This window comes from Aphelocoma coerulescens (assembly GCF_041296385.1).
Source record: "Aphelocoma coerulescens isolate FSJ_1873_10779 chromosome Z unlocalized genomic scaffold, UR_Acoe_1.0 ChrZ, whole genome shotgun sequence".
NCBI classification, from domain to species: Eukaryota; Metazoa; Chordata; class Aves; order Passeriformes; family Corvidae; genus Aphelocoma; species Aphelocoma coerulescens.
Window position 1 is genome coordinate 41,172,379 of NW_027184085.1, and position 22,569 is coordinate 41,194,947.

Genomic DNA, 22,569 nt, shown 5'->3' on the forward strand with positions numbered 1-22,569 from the left:
TAACAGAGAAAGGGTTTTGGTGCTACAGGGAGTTTTAAGAAAGAAATTAAATAGCTGGAGAAAAAAAGACACTGCAAAAGTAACTCATCTGGGCCTTCATAAATGGGGAAAATTACCTGGGCAGCAAGTAGTTTAGTTTTGTTTTCTTAAATCTGTGTGAAAGCTTGAGCTAGTCTTTTATTAGTGATACCTCAAATTTGATCCTCCCCCTTTCAAATTTGTCATCTGAGTCATGACACAGGATTATTATATCTGTGAAGGTGCAGCTCGTGTGCATGAACTGCAAACAGAGTTTCCAGCTGAGCACTGCTTTGTTCTGTAGTATGTTGTTCCCCATTTTCATACATTGTGATAGGTAATGATGCAACACTCCAGTCTTTCAATTAACTTTGGATTAGCTTTTTTTTTCCACACTCAAAACCTTTTCTTGCTTATTTAAGTAAGACTTGCGCTGCCAGCTTGCAATATCTATTAAAGGGAGTTCTGCTGCTTTGCAATGTGCTGCAAGCTAAAGGAAGCTATCAACTTCTTGTTTAGGTCAGGGTCTGCTCAGAAAACAACTTCCTTTCATCTTGAACTTGATACATTATGATGGTTCTTTCCACTGCTGTAGATGCAACACTGTTTTAACCTCTCATGCAGGAGCACTGGTTATGTGTAAACATCCATCTGTATGCTTCCCCAGAACTGAGATGACATGGAATATCATCAATTAAGAGAGAGTAAGTTCATGGTAAATTTCAGACACATAACTCATCCTTCTTGTTCTCATGTACCGCTCCCTCTATTTCCAGAGATTTCTCCCTTTGCCTGTGAACCACATCCTGCTGTTTTGCAATAGCACAATTCCTTTGACCTCAGCCTTACTGTAAAATAGAGTCCAATTTCATATTTCATACTTTTCACGGAAAAATCCCCCAAACAATAACATACATTTAAATACCTCTCTCAGTTTATCTCTCCTTCTACGTATGTGCTCATTACATACTTATTACAATATCTGGGCATTTTTATTGTCTGTACTTCTATAGGAAGTTCTAGTTATACCTGTATTCTGGCCTTCCTTGACTGCCCCACAGCTGAGGCACAATGCAGCTTTATCTACAAACAGCCCACCCATGCTGCATGTCATCTGACCTCCCAAAACCATATTTTTTTATAAGATGGAAAAAAGCGAACAAAAACTGGTTCACCAATCCTTCAGGCCAAGGGCTGGATTCCTGTTTTTTCCTATTACAATGGCATCCTCAGTTTGCTTGGTGGGTACAGGCATTACTGCAACATAAACACTAAGTGAAGATAAGGATACAATAGGAGAATAGAAAACCAACTACACTCAGTAAGTTCTTCCCTCCACAACAAATATTCTTGAAACACCATGAGAAAGACATTTTCCCACTTAAAGATTCCACAGGAAATAAGAAAAACCATCAGCATTTTGATGTGATGGTCTAATTGAACTCTTTTCTCTTTGTATGGGATTTAATGAGTATTAAAACAATTTGGTTAGTTACTCTGCTACACATGACACCAAGGACCTTCGGGATCAGCTCTCAGAACAAACGCTCACAAATGTTAAGGCAGCGCAAGTGGTGTTACTTAAATGAAGGCACTTTAAAAAGTCTCCTTAAACCACCCAACTTTCCAAACGCACACTCTAGGGATTACCTTGATTTCATTATACATGATTTTATTTTCTTCCTTGTATGGATTTCTGTGAACACTAAGAGGTCTCACATCCCTTCCCACTAACTCCAGACTCTGACTGGTCATGTGTACACTGGCAATAGACACAGTATTGCAGATTTGCTCTCAGTCCCTGAAAGCTCAAGAGAGTAGACAGAGAGAGTAAGGTCTTATTTTCAGAACTGTGGAGTCCTTAGGCTTTGGCCACACTGCCCAGTCTCCTGTTGTAGGTCATGATACTTCTGGATAACACTAGTTACCCTAAAACGTTTGCAGCACAGGGATCTGTCCATTGACATCTTCTGTGCAGCTAATGGAGGAATGCTGCATTTCTTTTTATGGGCAAATAAAAAACTACAGGAACACTGGAAAGCAGACAGGTAGCCCTATCACTTAGAAACCAGCATTAACGCAAACCTCAGATGAAGTGAAAAATACACAGTCAAAATATAGACAACAGCTACAAAAGGTTTAAAGATCAGTAAGAAGAAATAAAGCTATAATTAAATGTATCTGTAGTCCGTATCAGCTTCAGGAGACTTCAACCCTCTGCCTATGAAGCACTCACCTAAATTTAGAACTTATTTTTTGCACACTCTTCTTCTCTGTGCCTTTAAAGAGATGAATCAGATACAGGGAGTATTTTACTGTGTTAATCCAAACTGGTGTTGTATTCTTCTTCAAATCTGTCCTTCCTATCCCCAAATGATGCATATTTCACTAAACAAAGGTATTAATTTTAACCTTTTGTTTCTGGCTAAAAACCTTTCTTTATCCATGAGGTTTATTCAAAAAACTTGGGCACATCTAGGGAAAGCCACCTCCTGCCCAAATGATGGCCTTCTGATTCAGAGGGAAACTGTGAAGCACAAAGAAGACCTCTGGGCACTGTCTCTGGAAAACATTTGCATTAAAAATAACTCTTTGCCACCTTCTCTTTTTACTCAGATGATTTCCACAGTGGTGTTAATGCCCTCAGCCACCCAAACATGAATTGGGAGCTGCTTGATACAGCCCTGAAGCCTGGAGAAAAGCCCGCAGGTGTGGCCTCTGGATGCAAATGATTGAAACAGCACTGCTCAAAGGATCAAGCTTTGCAAATCACTGTTGCTCTTGGCAGAGAGCCCACAGCAGTGCTCTGACACTCTAAGTTAGTTTTCTTTGTATCCCCTGCTCTTTGCAATGAAGGCACTGGGGCATTATGCTTTTCCCCAGCAGAGACCTCCATGACATGGGTGGTGTGCATGAAGCTCAGTCCTGCAGTGAAATCTCTGTGTGGCCTCTTCATACTGACATAGTATGATGTGCTAGTATTTATTCATCAAAAGTATTGATACTCAAGGCAAGATGTTGATAGTAATAGTTTTCGTTAAAGGTAGAGGATGTCTTAAGCCAAGCTGTTTATCATTTTAGAGTCCCTCTGTTTGATCAATAAGATTTTATTAACAGAAAAAACCTTCAGCAATTACTGAAGACAGAAGCCAGCTCACATCCAGTCACCACAGCCAAGTATGTCAGCAGCAGTACAGTTACAAGCTCCTACATGTGTATCATAATTTATGTCTATGTGCAAAATACTTAGCAAGAGAAGTGTTATATTGAAAGCAAAGAGATGAATAGATGTAAGGAAGGATGAAAGTATGGAGCCAGCAGTTAGGTGGGCTGTTCCCTGACCCTTCTTATGCAGCAGAATATTCACACTTACACAGAAATGGTATGAGTAGCATTGCCTTGGTTTGGAAGCACATGGATTTTTGTGGCTGACTTACTTCACTGTCACCCAGTTACAACTTCAGTAAAGCATTAAAGACAATGAACTGCATTTTGAAAATAAGCATAAACAGTGTTGCAAACTAAAACCTCAGAAAACATTGCCAGAAAGGATGTGGTAAACATCTGTCAGGCTGCATCCTTTTAAAAAAATACCCAGGGGAAATACATTTCATTACTGACTATGCATAATTACCACAAGCTTAACCTTTTCATTGAATAATTGAGTATCCTTCATATTCTGAACCAGATGAATGGTTTGTGAGAGCTGTTAGGGAGATTAGACTGCTTGTAAATAATCCTGGCATCCATCTATTCTGTTCTCCTCTCTAGAAAAAAGAATTCCATCAATGAAAGAAGATCACTCCAGAGGGACCAGCTTCAGAGCAGCGGTTTATGTAGTCACAGTTGTTCTGGGGATGTTGAATCACTCAAGAAAAAAATTAGTTGATAATGACTAAGAGTTATGTTTTGTATTTATTTCAGAATATTTTGGAGCAACCTTGCCTTTTCTATCTTCCAATATGACTCACTGCATTAAAAAAAAAAGGGAAAGCCATTAAAATCAGTAATTAAGCATTATTTTATGGACACTATTAAGTATACCAACAAAAAAGGATTAAGGTTGTTTGGATTTCTATTAAACACTATATAAGCTGAAAATTTCCTGTCTATAGAAAGCATTATTTTTTGAATTGTAATATTCCCATAATATACTTTACCTGAAATTATATACATATATATTCTCTCCATCTTGACAAAACACTATCTTTGTCTTTGAATACTGAATGAGGCTATATGCCAAGAGGACAGAGGTACATATAACTATGTTTGCAAATCTCAGAAGGGCAACTGTGTCTTGGCAGCCCTATTTGCATTGTAGTCAGCCTATTTCCAAGAATCTCCTGTGCTACGGCCAGATGAAGTGGTCATTAGTGAGAAGCAGGAGAGGAAGCCATTGCCCAGCACCTAAGCTAGAGTTTGTATTCTGTGTAATTTAGGTTAGGATTTTCAATACCTCAGAGAAACACATTTTACAGTTTTAGAGGAAGGGAAAACAGAAGTGGTATTATGACCTAGCAAATTTTTTACAGTTAACTGAGTAGTTAACCTACTAAGGTAGATGCTTCTTCAACTGAGATTGTCCTACTGTGATTGATATAGGGAGAAAACCTACTCGGAAGCTTGTTGACCAGCTCTTGGGACAGGGGTGTGTGCATATGTGTGTATGTGTGCATGTGTCCCTCCAAAAGGCTGCCCTCCCAGGACAACCACCTCAGCTAAGTGCCTACTGTGGCAGGGCACACATTCAGCAATGAGTTATCAGGGTCTTCCCTGCCACAACAGGGTTCAGAATTACATAAAGAGAAGTATTGGAATTATATTTATGTACTTCGTAGTTCCTTAGAGTGTGCAGAAGGATGCAGAAGTAGTTTACAGATCTGTATTTATTCCTCCACAAGACTAAAGTGCTAGGACCTCTTTTCACATCACATGAACCTTCGCAGCCCTGATGTATGGTTGCGAATTGCATGAGGTCAAAGAGTCTTGAGACAAAAATTTTCCCAAATAACTGCATGCATACTGCAAGTAGCCAAAGTCTTTTACTTCAGTCTTGCTCTTAGAAACAGCAGCATGATGAAAGATGAGCCTTGTTTCTCCAGTCAGACATTCTGGCCTAACCTGTTTGTCCTTTCTGTGAAATCATGGCCAGAAGTACAAGATCTGATTCTTCTCAAAATCAGCAATCAAAATCTAATCATTAGGTTGCATCCATCTGTGCTATTCCCCATAAGCATTTGACTAACAGATGATGGCTCAAGGAGAATTAGAAGTGGCTGGATGCTGTATCCAACCAGTTAGCCAAAACACTACAACTAGAAGTAGGAGCTAGAATAGATATGGTAGAAAGCTTCTATGGTTTTGCTTTTGCAAGATACTGCTAGAATGTGCTAGATAAGTCCACTCTATCAAGTGATATACTACCTCCATGTCAAATGACCATGAACAGTTGTCATGCAACAGAACAACTGCTGTTTTATTACCTATTCACTTTATTTTCATAAAACCTCCTTGTACTTTCTACAAAATAAGTAGGAGGATAACAGGATATCCTGTGCTAACAATTTAATTATTGTGTTTAGGGTTTTGGTTGGTTAGTTGGTTGGTTTAGTTTGGTTTGCTTTCTGTTCTGCAAAAGCAGTATGCCTCGATGTTTCTAAGTCTCAAAAGCTTCCCTTCTTCCTGGAAAACTGTCCACTGGAGACCTGAGCAGCAACTTTCCTGAAAAAAACCTGTTTGTGGCTGGTTTTCCCAGCAAATCCTGCACCTGTGCATCTAGGATCAAGGTTGGTTGTCCATCCCACTCCCTCATATGCTCTCCGTGGTCCCACAGGTAAAGCCACAGGGTACCCCATGGTGTGTACCTTGTATATCCTCTCCCTTGAGCAAAAGGACACCTGCTGTCAATTGTTGAAATACAGGCCTGTACAGGTGGGGAGTAGGACACATTCGTGGAACTCATGAGTCAGTTTATCTGTCAGTTTCTCCACAGCTGCAATGATGGAGGAAGGAATGCTCTCTTCATATTCCCAGAGTTGCCAGCTCATGTTGGTGTTGTATCACCTTTCCAAAAAAATGTTGCCAAGGGGTCAGCACATGCTGTTGGTGCACTCTGCATAAATTTCCTCCACAAAGGTCATTGATATAGGAGGTTGTCTGGATCTGTGGGGAGCTGCACATTGCCCAGGTCAAAATATTTCATTTCTCTCTCATATTTCATTTCTTTCAAGTATTGAATACCTTTCTCTATTGCAGTCCATTTGCCTGAGTTACACAAAATATCATCTTTATAGGAATACCTTTCCCTCACACTTGACACGAGTCTCCTCCAGAGACTAAGGGCTTGTGTCTTTTTTCCCTTCTCTTTGTCTATGCCTGGTTCCTTAGCAAGTGGTCCCAGCTGCCTGGCTTCCTTATCCTCTAACTCCACATTGTTGACTCCATTGTCCCAGCACTAGAGCAGCCAGGCAGTAAAATGCTTACATGGATGATGGCTGAAATCTTTTCTTGGCTCCTGTAGCTCACTCAGAGGTAGGGGTTGAGTGGTGTTTGTCTCCTCTGTCTCCTCGTCCAGTTCCAGAGATAGCCTTGATGATGGCCCTGAAAATCACCCTTGTGATGGTTCTGCTTCTTCATCCTCTTTGCTCTCCCTGTCCTCCTTGACTGTTTTTGCTAAAGCTTTTTTACCAGGTGACTTTCATGTACTTTTCTTCTGCTTCTCTGCAGGGGCCACTGACGGGCACCTGTGGATTCTGTTTCAGTGCTTTCAGTGGCAGTGCCTGTTGCTGGTGTTGGAGCAGCCTCAGAGTCTGTCACAGTGGTGGGAGCAGTTTCAGGGCCTGCTGTCATCTCATTGCCAGATTCAGAGGCCCTCCTGAGGCCACTGAGCAGTGTTGAACATGGCTCAATAGGCCCGGCCAGGCCCCAACACTTTGCAGTGGTTTGGGTCCTCTCTGGAGTGCCAGCACACTTGTAAAAGAAATATTTCACTAGTTTTTCTGGATTCTGCATTTGTTCAGGAGAGAGGTGCAAACACATTGGAGGTGTCCACTGTCCCAGGTACTTGCTCAAACAATCCCATACCCCTTGCCACTCCAAATCATGCAACCTTTGGGCAGATCTCTGGGTAATATTCTGAATTAATTGTCTGACTTTAAACAAGACCTGAACCATATGCAATAACATAAAAAGGACCAGGCTGGTTTCCAGGGTAGTCAAAGGATATTAAAAATCTTTAAAATTCTCAACTACTGTAACCAGCCTGGAGGACAAGGAAAGAAAAAAGGAGGGAAAAAAGATAGGAAGGTATCTCCATCACAGTTTGTTTCTCTGAGAAGAAAAAAACAAAGACGTGATTATTAATCGTTCCCAGTAAATGACCCCCAAAATATAGAGGTGCCTGTGATACTGAATACAGACACAAGATTGGTGTCCTGAACAAAGACATTGCCACATAATAACCCCATCCTGGGAAATACCACAGAGAACACAAACTGCAAGTAAGGTATTACTGGTATAAGAGAGAATACAAATATAAGAGCAAATATGTCTGCGTTGTAACTTGCAACTGCTAAACCAATACAATGAATGTTTATAACAATTTTCTTTTAACACACTCTGGTCAGATCTGTTGTTATCTCAACTCTTTGTGTCCAATACTGGGCATCAAAAAGGATTGTTGTGGTTTAATCCCAGCTGGAAAAGAAAGCACCACACAGCCACTCACCTAAGCCCTCTCTCTAGTCACCGCCCACCCCGGCGGAAGGGAAGGAGAATCAAAGTAAAATTTGTAGGTCGAGATAAGAACAGTTTAATGATGAAAAATAAAGTAAAATACAATACTAATGGTAAATGATAATAACAATGACAATAAAAAGGAAACAAAGAAGTGGTGCACAATGCAATGGCTTACCACCTGCTGACCAATGCCAAGCCCCCCTATCCTGAACCAAGACAGACCCCCTTCTCCATAAATCCCCCCAGTTTATATACTGGCATGACATTCTGTGCTGTGGAATATCCCTTTGGTCGGTTTGGGTCACCTGTCCCAGCTGAGCTCCCTCAAAGGTTTTTTTTGCATCCGTCACTGGCAGAGCATGAGAGAAGAAAAAAGTCCTTGACTCAGGATAAACACAACCTAGCAAAAACCAAAACATCAGTGTGTTATCAACACTATTCCCATTCTGAATACAAAACACGGCAGTGTAACAGCTGTTGAGTAGAAATTAACTCTAGGCTAGCTGAAAACAGGACAATGAGACAGGAGCAACTTCAGAATGGCATGGCCTTGTGCTAGTGCAAACTGCTATCCCAGAGGTAACAGTGCCTGGACATCACAGCTCCACTGCACTCCCAGGGCTGCAGTTGCATGTGTAGCTGCTTTAGATCACATTAATTGCAATTTTTCCCAATGGAAATCCCAAAACAGAAAGAAGAAAGCCTCCTGGGGACTTCATTTATGTGTGAGCCAGGTCAGCTTACAAGAATATCAAAGGAAATTCTTCTTGCCAGGACTCCATGAACAGAGCCATTGAGGTTTCCTGTTAAATATCTGCTTGCTAGCCATGAAGCACACTCCATACAGTATTTATGGAACATAAGGAATTTGTACTCCTTCTCAATACTCCTTCCACTATCTCCTGTCACTTGAAGACCTTTTGAGAGTTACTCCAACCTGTCTGTGTCAGGAGTTGACTATAGGAGAATGGGTGAGCCTGTAACAACTGTGGTTCATGCTGAAGTCAAATTCCTTAAATATTCATTTCAGGCAGCTTACCAGGAATCAAGAGATTCAGTTTTAATTGCATTCTGCCGGAAATTTATTATCAGTTGTCACCTCAGATTGTCTTTTTAATGTGTGGCTCCAAAGTAGTCATACTCCACACACCCACTGCAAGAGCAAAATTTATTTCTCAGAAATATAACAAAGGTATTTCACAACCTGAAAACTTGCACACCAAAGAAACTGACAAAATCTGTTGTACTTTCTCCTCACAGCTTCATGACTGCTGATTTTTATCTTCTTTTATGCTTTAAGCTGTTTAAAATTGGTGATCAAACAGCTCCTGATAAAGAAAAATGAATATAAATTCTTTTTCAGACAAGACTTCTTCCTGTGCCAAGGATCACAGCAACAAGCAACATGGTAATATTGCATGTCCACACAGGCTTCTCTCACAGGCTGCCTTTGGTCTGTGCTAGTTGTATGTGGAATTAAAGAGAGATTAGTACAAAGAAGAGAATTTGAAAGCGAGCTTTAACACAGATTTTCTTGGCTGATTGCTTTTTGCCTATCACACCCTTTACATGGGGTTATGCTGTCAGATTTGATACCTGTTGCACTGTGTCTGAAGATGCCTCTGGCTCTCCCAGCATAATGAGGCATGGAGGGCTGGGCTGGCAGCCCCTTCAGAGCCAGCCCTGGTTTTATCCTCTCAAGGTGGCCAAGAAAGGTGCCGCAACAACATTGCTGCTATGTTATTCCACCTCAAAAATCTCAGGGTTACCCATTAGCACCTCCCGTCCACAATCCCAGCAGGATGCAATGAACCCAAGAAGCAAAAATCTTCTTTCTCCCACAGCAGTGTGCAGCGGTCTCTGCAAGGGCACTGTGCCAGGCCACCAGTTGTGCTGTGCTTAATTCTAGTTATATTTACAGCACTTATTGTAATTGTCAAAGATCCATTAGATGTTTAACCTTAATTGTGGCAGTTTGATGATGTTTGTTCAAAAGCTATGAGAGGTGAGGTAAACCAGTTGTTTGTATCACATTGTAATGAAAACTTCTGCCATACCACTTCAACCAACTTGCACACTAACACACTGGTCATTTTTTAAGAAAAACTAAAAAGGCTCAGTGGAACTGCCTGTGCTTTTATTTTCAACACAACAGGAACCTAACCTTCATGTAGGAAATCACAAAAAGAAAATAAAATATGTCACAAATACAAGCACCTTGGAACCTTTCCACTGTTCAACACAATTTACAAAATACTTTGAGTTGAATAAAGCATTAGTTTATGAAACATCAGATAATTTTTTTCTCAGATTAACAAACAGGAACCACCTCTGATTCACTGTTGGCAAGCAGTAACTTAAACAAATTTTATAGTTAAGGCTTATTTAGACTTCGTTGCCTGATCAATCTGAGGTGTTCTACGTAAAAATGTGTTTTGCAAACTATGGCAAGCAGCAGTCTCAATAGGCAGATATTTCTGAACAGCACAGATCCCACAGATCTGTCCATCTTCCAGAATCACATTTATTTCTGTATTATTCAGGTGGGAATTACCAGTTCTTTTCCCCTCTCTGAGTGCCCGGTAAAATGATTCATAAGCTGCAGAAATTATATACAAGTGCACTGCCCTAGAAAGAATGAAAGAATTTCAATGCTATAGGTGTTTCTGAGCACAAGTCTTCCACTTGTAACCAGAAAAGCAGTTCAGACCTTTCAAAGTTCCTGGTGTCATAAACCATTTAGGATGTCCTAACACTAGGATATAAACATAAAATAAACATAACATAAACATTAGGACATCTTTCAAGGCAATCAAACAGACTTGAAAATACAAAGAGGTAATAATCTTTTCAGTACATAAATACATGTTTCTCAGCAAAGAGTACCCATATGTTTTATATCAATATGCTGGGATGCACTACTCAGTAATTCCCACTGTAAAAATCTCTTAAGGCCCTGGAGTGAAAGAACAGTTCTATTACACAGAAAAGGAGCAATGCATACACCTAGTCCCACAGAACCATGGCAGTGATTACTCACACCAAACCAGTTCATAAATAATTATAACCAGAGATGGCAAATTTCGGAACAATGACTGTACTTTACTTCACAGGAAGCTGGGCTCCTGTGAAGGTGTCTGTTGTAGCAGTGCTGGAAGAAGTTCTGCACATCACCAATAACACGGCCTTTGACACCCAGAAGTCGACCTGTTCCTGGGACAGGTCTTTGGCTTCATTCTGCCCCAGATGCTATTTCTTTTCAGTCAAACACAGAAGCATTTCTTCAGAAAGTGCAACCACTCCAGGAAAGGCCTGGGAGGATTTTCTCTTTGGTTTCAAGCTCCTTTATCAGGCCACTCATATCAGATTAGTATTGAAGGACCCTAAGTGATCTATTTGCCTTTGTGATGCTTTCTTAATGAAAGATTAATGAATGGCTGTGATAAAGAAGACACCCCACAGATAGTGGAAAAGGTAAGCAACACAAAAGCCAAGAAAAAGCAGAACACAATAATACATGCTATAGAAAGGGGGGCAAAAATCCCAACATCCTTCAAGAGATGTTTTCTACAAATAAGTCCTTCTGAGCTTGTCTCTGAGATGATATGCTAATGAAAACTCCTGTTGCTTTGCCACACACACATCTCCCTCCTGCAATTCTCCACAGTTCATCCATTAAAGGAGCCACTCTCACTCAAGTCATCCACCCCCTGTATATTTATAGCACTTCTGCTATTAATTCACTCCTTTTGTGGGTGATCTCTTGAGATATGCTTCCCTCTACATCCTGTGATTATTCATGACAGCTAAAAATAGTCAGCTGAGTGGGTTGGCACATCCCTTCCCCCTCTGTGAAACAGATCTAATCTACACAAATACTCTGGTCCTCATTTTCTGAGTGGGGATCTCTTCACTGCTGTAAGAAGATACTTGAAGAGGATATTGCTGAGACTACAGTATTTGATGAAATAAAATTAGTGAGTATTTCTCCAGCTCTCCCAGGGAAGAGAAAAAGAAGGAATAGAGTTTTGTATAAGAAGTACAGGCAGATGCCTTATCTTTGCAGCCTCATGTGACCCCCAGCATAGCATTTGTGAGGAAAGCTTCTCAGCTCTTATCTCTAACAAGTGGCCACATGGTTATACCTGGAATCATGTCTCATTCCACAACAACTATTAAGACACTGTGTCATTTCTTTTCCTTCTGCGCTAGGGAATCATGCCCAATTCTCCACTCTTGTAACAGGAAGAATTCCTGCCAAATGAACTATTTTAAGACACACTATTTTAAGGTGGCCATACATTAGCAGACCTTTACTGACAGGACAATAACCAAGGTTCAACAGAAAACTCACCAAACAAGCCTGTAAAAATATCAGCCACTGTCAGCATGACCATTAGTTAGTGCAGCACAGCAAATACAGATCACAGAAGTTCTCCAAAATGAAATCACGTGTGTCTTCAGAGCTTATCGTGGTAGGTAGCTGTCTCACCTCATACACCTCTGGTATCTGTTATTACAGTCCACCTTCTTATCATATGCATATCTCTTGAAGACTGCAAGAATCTGCTAAAAATCTTCTTAGAGCAAGAGGCGCAAGGTGCATCAGATTCAATTCCAAAGCAAGCAACATATTTTTTCATTCTTCTCTTTAAATGGTTGAGGGAGAAAAAACATCAGCAAAAACCCCCATGTAAATAATTTCAAGTGAACAAATTTATAGAAAGATCCAGCTCTGTCCAGAACTTTAAAAGAATAATTAGAAATTATTCACATAGAAAGCTTCTGCTTATGAAGATCTTAAGAAACCACTTTAAGGTAACACACAAATTACTTTCTAGTGACACAACAGTTGGTGTTTTCAGATTCATCTGAAGGCAACCCACTGACTAAACATAGTGAAAGGAAACCAAGAGAAGAATGCAAAAGGTACAAGATGTATACACAGAAATTCAATTGCATAGCTATTTTCACTGAGACTACAAAATCAACATTTGTAAACATACTAATACAACGCAGATTTTGAAATCATCAAACAGCACTGAAAACAATGCAAATTTTTTTTCCAAAGCTCATCTATAGGCTGTTGTATGCTTATATTATTGATGAGATTTCTTGGAAGAAAATACTCTTTCAATGGTATTTCTACTTGCCCAGAGTCCTTAGAAATCTCCTATGTGTCGAAGGAAGGTATCACAAACAGCATCAGACCTTTTCCAGTCTTTCTTACATCTTTCCCTGCTCTTCAAAATCCTGATTCACAGGACATCCGTGTAATGCCACTGACAAAATAATATTTCTGCATAAGTAGGTTTCAAAGTGGTACGTGCTGAAGTCAGATAGTGTGGTCTCCAGTCAACAGCAAAATGTCTATTAGCTTCAGTGTCTTCAGGCTGAAGTTTTGACCAGCAATTCAGAGCTGTAATGCGTCATTTCTGGACCATAATCAAATTAATAGCTGGAAATAAGAACACTTCATTTGCTGTTTCATAAAGTGACTGAGGAAATGAAGTGAAAGTTGTACATTGATTTAAAAGTGAAAATCTGACAGAATTAGTTTCTTATACAAATCTTCAGTCTGAAAATAAACAGGAATGCTGCAAATTATTTTTCTCCACAGCCACTATCGTGTGTTGCTTCTTTGTGTTCCAGCACAAGTACAGCTCTGTCCAGAGGCAGCACGAGACAATGACCTATAAGAAAAGGAATGGCTATAAACCAGCATTTACAAAGAAAAGGTGATTGATACAGACACAAGGATTAGCCACACAGCCACCGTCCCCTATGCGCGGTGTAAGCATACATGGGCACGTACAGTTTCCATCAGAATTAATAGTGGCAAGGTGCTTTAAATGGAAACAGAATACAGTCATTCATTTACTGATCTCTCTCTTTGTGTCTGGTACTGAGAGCCTGTGCCCTTGTAGCCCGAAATACCATGTTGTTGCTAGATAAAATATCCTGTTGCAGATCACTTGATATGCTCTTAACAGAACAATAGTTTTGATGTGCATGCAGCCCAAATGACAACTCTGTGTGTTGACATCCACTCCAAGACACACTGGTCTTTGACTAAAAAATTTGTGCTGGTCCAGGTCCCACAGACCTTGGAAGTACTATAACATCAAACCCCTCAATTTTTTTTGTAATGACAGCTTATTCATTAGCTATTGAAAATGAATACTAAAATATAAAGATACACTGGAAAGTGACATAGTAGTAGTAATTTGATGCAGAAACTGATTTTTGCCAATGAAATAGAAAAATAAGAGATTCTTATGTGTGTATCTGTACTTTTTGAAAAATAGTTACCACAAACATCAAACAGCTCTCAGAATGAGATGTAAACAGCTTATAACACCTTTATTTCATTAGGTAAAATTTTCTCCTACGTATAGCTTACTCAGTTTTCTTTAGAAGACCATTCTTTGTAGGAAATGAAAGCATCCGCAAGATTTACAGGCCCTTACACAACTCCAGCGAAAACTGAAGAAAATACAGAGAAATATGACAGATTTTGAATTTAATTTCATGTTGAGCTATGGATTCTGCTTTCTGGTCTTCCCTGACTAACTCGAGCTCCTGAGGCTTTCAGCTGCTTGGGGCTGAGGTGTAAACGTGCAAGCAATCCTCTACCTTGGGCTCATTCTGTTTCCTATGCCATTCAGTTTCCTATGCTGCCTATCCCAGCAGGGTGGTTGGTGAGGGTGTCTCAAAGCAGACATCTGAAATTGCATGCAGCTGAAAGCCATGGATGCTGAGACATATACTTGTATCTCTTACACTAATGTATTACAGCAATGATGGTCCTGCTGCAGTGAGGGTGTTTACCTCCCCTTTTTGTTTCCCTCCCCAGTGCATGCACAGTTACCCAGTAACAACTGGAAGGATGCCACCAGTAACTATTCTGTGTCCATACACTCTACATGACCATCAGCACAGATGCAAATGAAGGATTTGTGTTCCAGAACCAGAGAGCTCTGTATTTAAGCTAAATAAGGCTTTGATTATGCCTTTCCTTCCCAGGCTTGCCAATGGGTGGGGCATAAACAACACTATTCCAAAAAAATTTCAGAAAATAACATGCCCTGGAGACACACATTCATACTCTTCTCTGGAGGTGGGAGAAATTATTATGAGCAATGCTTCTCCTCAGGCCATAGACCCACCACCTCAGACATCAGGTGACCCAAGAACTGCATTTTGTCCCACATCTATTTACCTTCAGCTCTGCCAAAGACTCCAGAGACAAGGTTTGATAGACACCATCACACTTAAGCAACTTGTTCCTGCTCCAGCAGACACCTGGGAGCTTATGAGCTGTAACACTAAACCAACAGGAAACTAATTTTTGGTACCACTGACGTTTTAAGTATTGCTGTCCTTAGAAGACGTTTAAAAGAGTAGCAATGAGCAGAACAGACATATGAAAGAAGCAGGCAGAAGGCATGGAGAGTTTGAATATCGGCAAAAGAAGATGGTGTCAGAGGTTTCAAGCCTAAGAGAAGAAAGTAGAGTTACAGAAATATGTAGGAATGTAGGAATACTTAGTATAGGAAATCGAATAGGAAAAAAAGAGTCAGTAGCTGGAGAACCTGACATTCTGAAAAAGGTAAGGCATATAAAAAGCTGAAGTGTGCACAAAGGAGAAGATACGGATAAAGAGGAGCCTTAAGAAATAGGAATAACACAAGGACCTGAAATATCAATGGGGATCTTTGTGTTGTGTTGGCATAAAAAGGCCAATATTTCATCTTATGTGTACATTGCCATTCAGAAAATGGCTTAGTGTAAAAGAAGTCAATAAAATAAGTAATTTAAGTGTATAGCATGCAGTAAGGACATGAGCCTGAGTTACAACCCTGAGAATTCCACAGACAGGATTAGGCAGTAGGTATGGTCCTAGTATTAGGTACTACAGAGGTAGTAGGATGTCACCAAGAATGTCATCAAGAATATGCATTAGTTAGCAGAGCCAGTCACAGAGGAGTGTCCCATGCCAGAGGATCAATAAGGCTGCCGGTGTCTGGCTGACAGTGTGAGTGTTACCACACAGCACTGCCTCACAACTCACAGACACTCTCGACAGGAACAGCAAAAAACACATTTCAAACTTTAGAACAGCTAGCCACTATTTTATGTGCAGGTACAGATGGCATCATGTGGATATGTGTGAAAGCATCTGGCAGGCTCACTCATCTTCAGGTCTTCCACCAGCAATCCTACTCCGCTCAGCGACACAATCCTCAGTCTTGCCTGCAGGCCATATTGCCATCTGGGCATTATTTACACAGACCCTTACTGTGACACTTCAGCCATCGTGTTCCATGAAACAGCAACAAACATGCCATCCATTAGCTCCTAAAAAGCTCTTAAAGTCTGACTGACAGCAGCGGCACGCAGTGCTTCTGGGGAACTTCTTGTTTCAGCAAGTAATAACACTTCTTAAGGAATGCTATGTGGTATGGGAGGAATTTATCTCCTGTGTAAAGGGAAACAGATGTCAAAGAGAGCAGTGCATAAGAACATTAAGGGGCTGCTCTGACTGGCCTAGGGTTCTTTTCTGAACAGTGCTTGTTTTCTACTTTTCTAATAATGTTGAGTCATTATTATAAAGTCAATACATATGCTGGATTTTTAATGTTTCTGAGCACTCTCAGCCCCTCTTAGCCCTGGCAATTTCTCAGAATTTCTCAATGGCTTTCAAAATCAGGTCTATTATCTCTTTTAAAATGCTAATTCTTTGCCTACTCACCTCCACTTCTCTTTTCTTTCCTCACAATCATTCTCAGCATATAAATTTCTCATGGCAGAGACAGCTGAAATTCCAGTGCCTGGAAGGAAATGCCTTTACACTCAGACTGGGTACAGATTTTAGCCTAGTATGCTACTAATACAAATAGTGCCTTCTTTTTGAAGTCCTTTCCCTCTGTGGCTGTGTCGCATGGCCACTGTGAAATAGGTAAACTGGTTTATGAGGGAACATGTGTTTCCTAGGCATTTCTGGTCTTCCCAAGCAGGTTTTAGGGGTGGTGTATGTATCCTTAATCCAGGCTGTGTTCAGACATATATGCTACAATGCTCTGTGGACATAGAGACCCTTAAAGGCCTCTTTCATTTCATCCCTCTACTATCTGGATAACTTCAGTCTAGTCTAGGTATCTATTTATTTGTGCTGTTAAGGGAATATATATTAGGTTTCCATAGCTTACTCCCAGATATCCCACTATGCGTCTCCTGCTTGGCTCCTGATGTATCTTGTCAGCAGTGACTTGTCCAAGTGGGTGGTAGCCAAGATGTAATTGGCCATACAGTCCCTCACACTGCAAGTGAGCCTCAAACACAACTTGAATTGCATTTTCCAAAACAGGCTTTGAGAGAATTTGGAGACATTAGAGGGAAGGTAACTCAATAACTGAATAAACTTGATATGGGCACAGATGCACTGTTTTAAAGCATGGCATACCTCAGAATTCCTACTCATGGACCGTCACGGGCTCAGCAGGGGTGATTCATTGCCAGGGGCTTGGGGGCCACTAATCATTTCAGGGGCATATCTGCAGCCCCATCTCCTGCTGTTCCCTGTCTGTACCAAGGGTAGCCATGACCCCATAAGCAGCCCTTACTCATTGCTATGCCCCTTACTCTGACCCATAGATGAGGGCCTGGCCATGTGAGGTGGCCCCTCTCCAGGCTCCCAGGCACTAAAGACATTAAAATCACAGCTTACCATACCTGCCTGAGGTATGGTATGCCTTTCAAATGAGACAGCAAGGCTGATGTTAAACCCACTTGAACCCACAGTGCTCGGCAGCCCAGAGTACAACATGATGGCCAATGGTTTAAAGGAAAAAGACCAAGCTGTAGATTGTCTTTACAGAGATGGTAACAACTTTACAGCAAAATGGTTGATAACATAACAGGGCAGCAATACCTTCAACTTATCTCAGCCGGCCAAGAAAATCATGCCCCACTATTAACAGTTAAATACAGCACATCAAGCATCACAGTGAAACAAAGTACAATCTTCCTGCATTACAAAGGATTGTATCAGTACAAGCTCACGGGAAAACCTTCTTGCTTTGTGCTTTTGTGCTGTCCCAAAAGGGGTCCATTTTCAGCAAGATGTCCCAAGAACCCAGCTGTTGTAAATTTGATTTTCTGGCTTGTTTTTGGTCCTGTCCCAGACCTTCAAGACTCCTAAATAGTGGCATCCTTCCAAAAAGGACTTGAGTGTGTTGGTGAACAAGAAGTTCAATATGCCTCGACACTGCATGCTTGCAGCCCGGAAAGCCAGTTGTACCTTGGGCTCATCCAAAGCAGCATGAGCAGCAGGGCAATGGGGAGACTCTGCCCCTCTGCTCTGCTCTGGTGAGACCCCACCAGTAACACTGCATCCAGCCCTGGGGTCCCCAACAAAAGAAAGATGTGGTCGTGTTGGAGAGAGTCTAGAGGAGGGCCATGAAGATGGTCTGAGGCCCTCTTCTCCAAGGATAGGCTGCAAGATTTGGGATTGTTCAGGCTGGAGAAGAGAAGACTTCAGGGTGACCTAATTGTGGCCTTCCATTTCTTGCAGGGGACCAGCAAGAAAGCTGGAGAGGACATTTTACAAGGGCATGAAGTGATAGGACAAGGGGGAGTGTCTTTAAACTGAAAGACAGTATATTTACACTACATAACAGGAAGAGATTCTTTACTTGGAGGTGGGGGACTGGCACAAGTTGCCCAGAGAAGCTGTGGATGCCCCATCCCCGGAAGTGTTCAAGGCCAGGTTGGACGCAGCTCCTGGAAGATGTCCCTACCTATGGCCATGGAGATGGAACTAGGTGATATTTAAGGTTCAACCTAAACCATCATATGAGTCTATCTCCATCTTTCTTTGATAACATATGTTTAGCCTTTGCTTGGTCAACTTTCTTATTAACTAAAATTTGTTTTTTCACTGTAAATCCTACTCAAAAGCCTCAAATTTATTTTGATTTTCAGTTATACAGTAGTCCTTGACTAGTTTAGAAGGAGTTCAATCAGATCACCTACAGTTTGTCATTGTTCTCTTCACACTTTTTGCCACTTCTGCTGAGAGTTGAGTTTTTCCACTCTTTCAGCCCATTCTTTTGAAAAAAAAAGGGGTCAGTCTGCTCCAAAGTGCATGTGCACATTCTCATCATGTGATGCTGCATTAGGGAAGCATAGCGCTCCTCCAGGGATGGTGTGTGTGCAGCTACGCCCATGGATTTGGCAGTGGGCACCATGCCTCAGCTACTCTCTGCCTACTCTTTGCAGGGTTGCAGGAATGACCATCAACAGGAGACAGCCTAGGCAGCAGGAGCTTTGCAGGACCTGTGGGTGATTGGTATTGCTGCAGCAGTGGTGTTCCCATGAGCTGGCCCAGGTCACCCAGGGCATCTCCCTCTGGTACCCTGAGGCTCAGTGCACAGGAGGAGACTGCAACTACTGGGAAAGGATGGAAATAATGTGCAGAAAAGAAAGGAGAGACAAGCCTTTAGACAGTGATGTAGGCGTACAGTCTTCATGTCTGGAGTGTTAAACAGCAGGATGCAGATGGGGAAACCCAAGGAGCTGTTTGACTGAACCAATTTCCTTCTCCTTTCTCTGCATTTCACTTTTTACATCATGTCTGGCTGGAAGTGCTATGATAACAGCTATCTTTCTTTCAACATGTGCAATCTGCACAGTGCTGGATGTTGAGCTGAGTCAGTCTTAACATTAACAATAACAATAAATATCTGGCCATGCTCTGAGCATGTGCCCCTTTATCCCTAGAGGAAAGTGTCAGTTGCAGAGGCAGACAGAGTTCAGCTTAGCTAAGCACATGATCCCAGAAGTTAATACAAAACTTGCAACTAAAATATGTCCTATCAGCATGTACTTACGCATGTGCCATGGTACACAAGTGCACCAGGAGGTGAGAAAACTCACAGTTTTTGAAGTCATAGTTTTGGAATATCCTCACTGAATATCTGAATTGGCAGATTTCTTCTTTGATGTAGTATCCAAATACATTTCAATCACTGAAGATTATGATTTAAAAGCACTCCAAATAAATGTTCTCCTACTTTTTAAATTTTTTTTTAATATTCAATTAAAATATTAATTAAACTTATTTATCTTTTAATGATTTCTAATTTAAACAGTGTTACATTTAATATTGTCTTAACACTGAGTTGGAGTCACAGAAACAAGAACAAAAATGGTGCTAATAAAAAAGTGTGTGCAGCACTTCATCGTCTAGCTGGAATAATGCATAATACATCGCTTAATATAAAGATGATAGTTCAGCAGCAGTAGAAAAGTAGAGAGTTAAATCATGCTATCACAGAATCAGATAAATACCATACTGTTTTGAATTGTAATTTTAAAATTGCCTTGCTGTTGTTTAACTTTTATACCACAACAGTCAAAATAAGTTATTGATTTTCCAAATGATGAAGCATTACTTCAGGAACTTCAGGCAACTAAATCAATGACAGACCTGCAAAGCATTGGATGAATGTCAGTATGAAGAAATTATAACTAATGCAAAATATTGCATGATCTTGACAGACAGATATTACAAAGATTTTACCATGCCCTAAACAGTTAACAGAAAAAAGAGATTCTTCAAGGACTTAATTGTAACTACTACATGAGAAGGATAATAATATTAATCTTGAAACATTATCTGTTTTGTCTGTAGAGAAACCACAATATCTTTCATCTGAGGGTAACTTCAGCTTTTATTTCCTATTTATATATTTTATCTATCTGTAAATGGAAATAACTTTAACCACTTTTCTAACTTTAAAGCATGTGCTGAAAACCCATCTATATCAGTGGCATTCATTATGCGCTGCATTCATTGGACCACGTGCTGCATTTGGAAAAAAATAACGTTTCTTTAATCAGTTATTCTCCATGTAAAACCCACAACAGAAAAGCAAATCCATTGGCTGTCGCAGGGTGCTAGGAGGCCCAGGACCATTCAGATAACTTCACTAGGACATTTGATGAGCCCATGGCATTCACTGAGCTTCTCCCTCCAAGTCCCTCTGCTGACTCCCTCTGCCATGCCCAGCGTAAATCCCCTACAAAAACATCTCCTTTTTTCAATACCTGCTAAAGTGGACAATAGACATGCTTTTAAATGTGCCATGGCTTGCCCCTTAGTCAAGACCACTCTTAATTGCAACATAGAAGAAAAGAGCCCAGACAGGATTCAGCCCATGGCAACTTTGGAGCTGGAATCATTCACAACCCCACTTGTGACCCCCAGCCATTGTGCCCTGCAGTGCCTTCTCATTGTATTTAACAGCCACTGGCAGCCCTTTGCTCCAAGTGGTTTCATCTAGTTTGTTTAACCACTTTTTCTCTCATTCATTGGTTTCCACAATTCAACAGTACGTCGTTAAAAATTTATGTCCTTGTGTTTTAAAGTATTCCGTCTTGTGCTTTTTCCATCTTCTTTTGGACCACTGATTAGCCCTAGCCAACCTGAATTTTCCCTTTGTGGATAACTTTCCTAACTATTCCATTGCCTTTTTTGCCTTTTTGTGTTTTAAAAAACAGGAGATGAAGCAATCACAGACACTTAATGGTACTCAAGCTCACAGAAGAGCTCAACCATGTTTTCATTTTGTTCTTTCCTTTCTTACTCATTCCTAGAATTCAGTTTCCCTTTGACAGCTAATGAATGTCAGTTGCTCTTTAAGGACTATCCACAAAGACCTCTCTTCTGAGTATTAACTCTCCACACAATTTTGTGCATCTATTTCTAGAGTTGTTTTTCTATGTTTCACTTAGCAGCATGGAAATGAACACTATATTTTATCAGCAGGTCACTCAGGACCTCCAGGTCTTGGAAACATCTTGTTCTAAGTTTTAGTTTCACTGTCAAATACCCCCAATAACATCAGGAAATAGTGCTTTCCCATTATTCATCCTGTTTGCCCAATCACTCTGGAATTTCCCGATTGGGAAGAAGTTCCAGAAAGGACTTCTCACCCCCAGAAAACTGAGCTGTTAACCTCCTGTTGCTATGAAAATTCATCACTGCTCCTGGCCTTCTCTTTCCCTGTCTTTCTTAGTCATTAATCTCTCTACCCCAAAAAACGTAATTTCTTTAAGGTTGAGATCTTCATGGAAAGCTCTCCACGGGTGCTTCACTGGCTGTTGCATGATGTCTGGAATTGAACCAGTGGGTTGTATCAGCTATTGCCAAAGAGGCTGAGCTCACTGAAGGTTTTTGCCAACAGTTGCTTTGGCCTGAGATGCCACACCAGGGAAATTTCCTGCAGCATCTGAACAGGGACTCTCTACCGCACTTTGTTCCTGCATGGCTTCTCCAGCTTGCCCGTCAGGATCCTGCCATCTACCTCCTTCAATGACATCAGCAGCCACTGCAACCACAGGGGTCAAGAGGCATCTGCAAGAAACCACTGCCTGCTGATGAACCAGACATGCCTGCAGCACAGCTGTGGGTGAAGTCAGTTTCCCATGATGGAGAGGAAAGCTGGGGCGTGAGATCACTGTGCTCACTGGTGGGACTGTGTTGCTCACAGTGCTTTGCAGCCAAGGTGGTTTCAGACACCACCACCTCAGACACCCCCAGAAAGTCTCAGTCAGAGATAACTGACCCTCACCATGGATACACCACTTCCCTTGTACTGTAGTGTAGTCTTGTTGTTAGCTGCTCCTGTGGGTTGCTGGTGGTGGTAAGCCCAACTGAAGGCAATTTAAAACTGTCACAGGCAGCAGGACACAGTTTGCTACCTCCTGGCACTATTGCCAGAAAATCTTTGTGGTGGCAGTATCTTG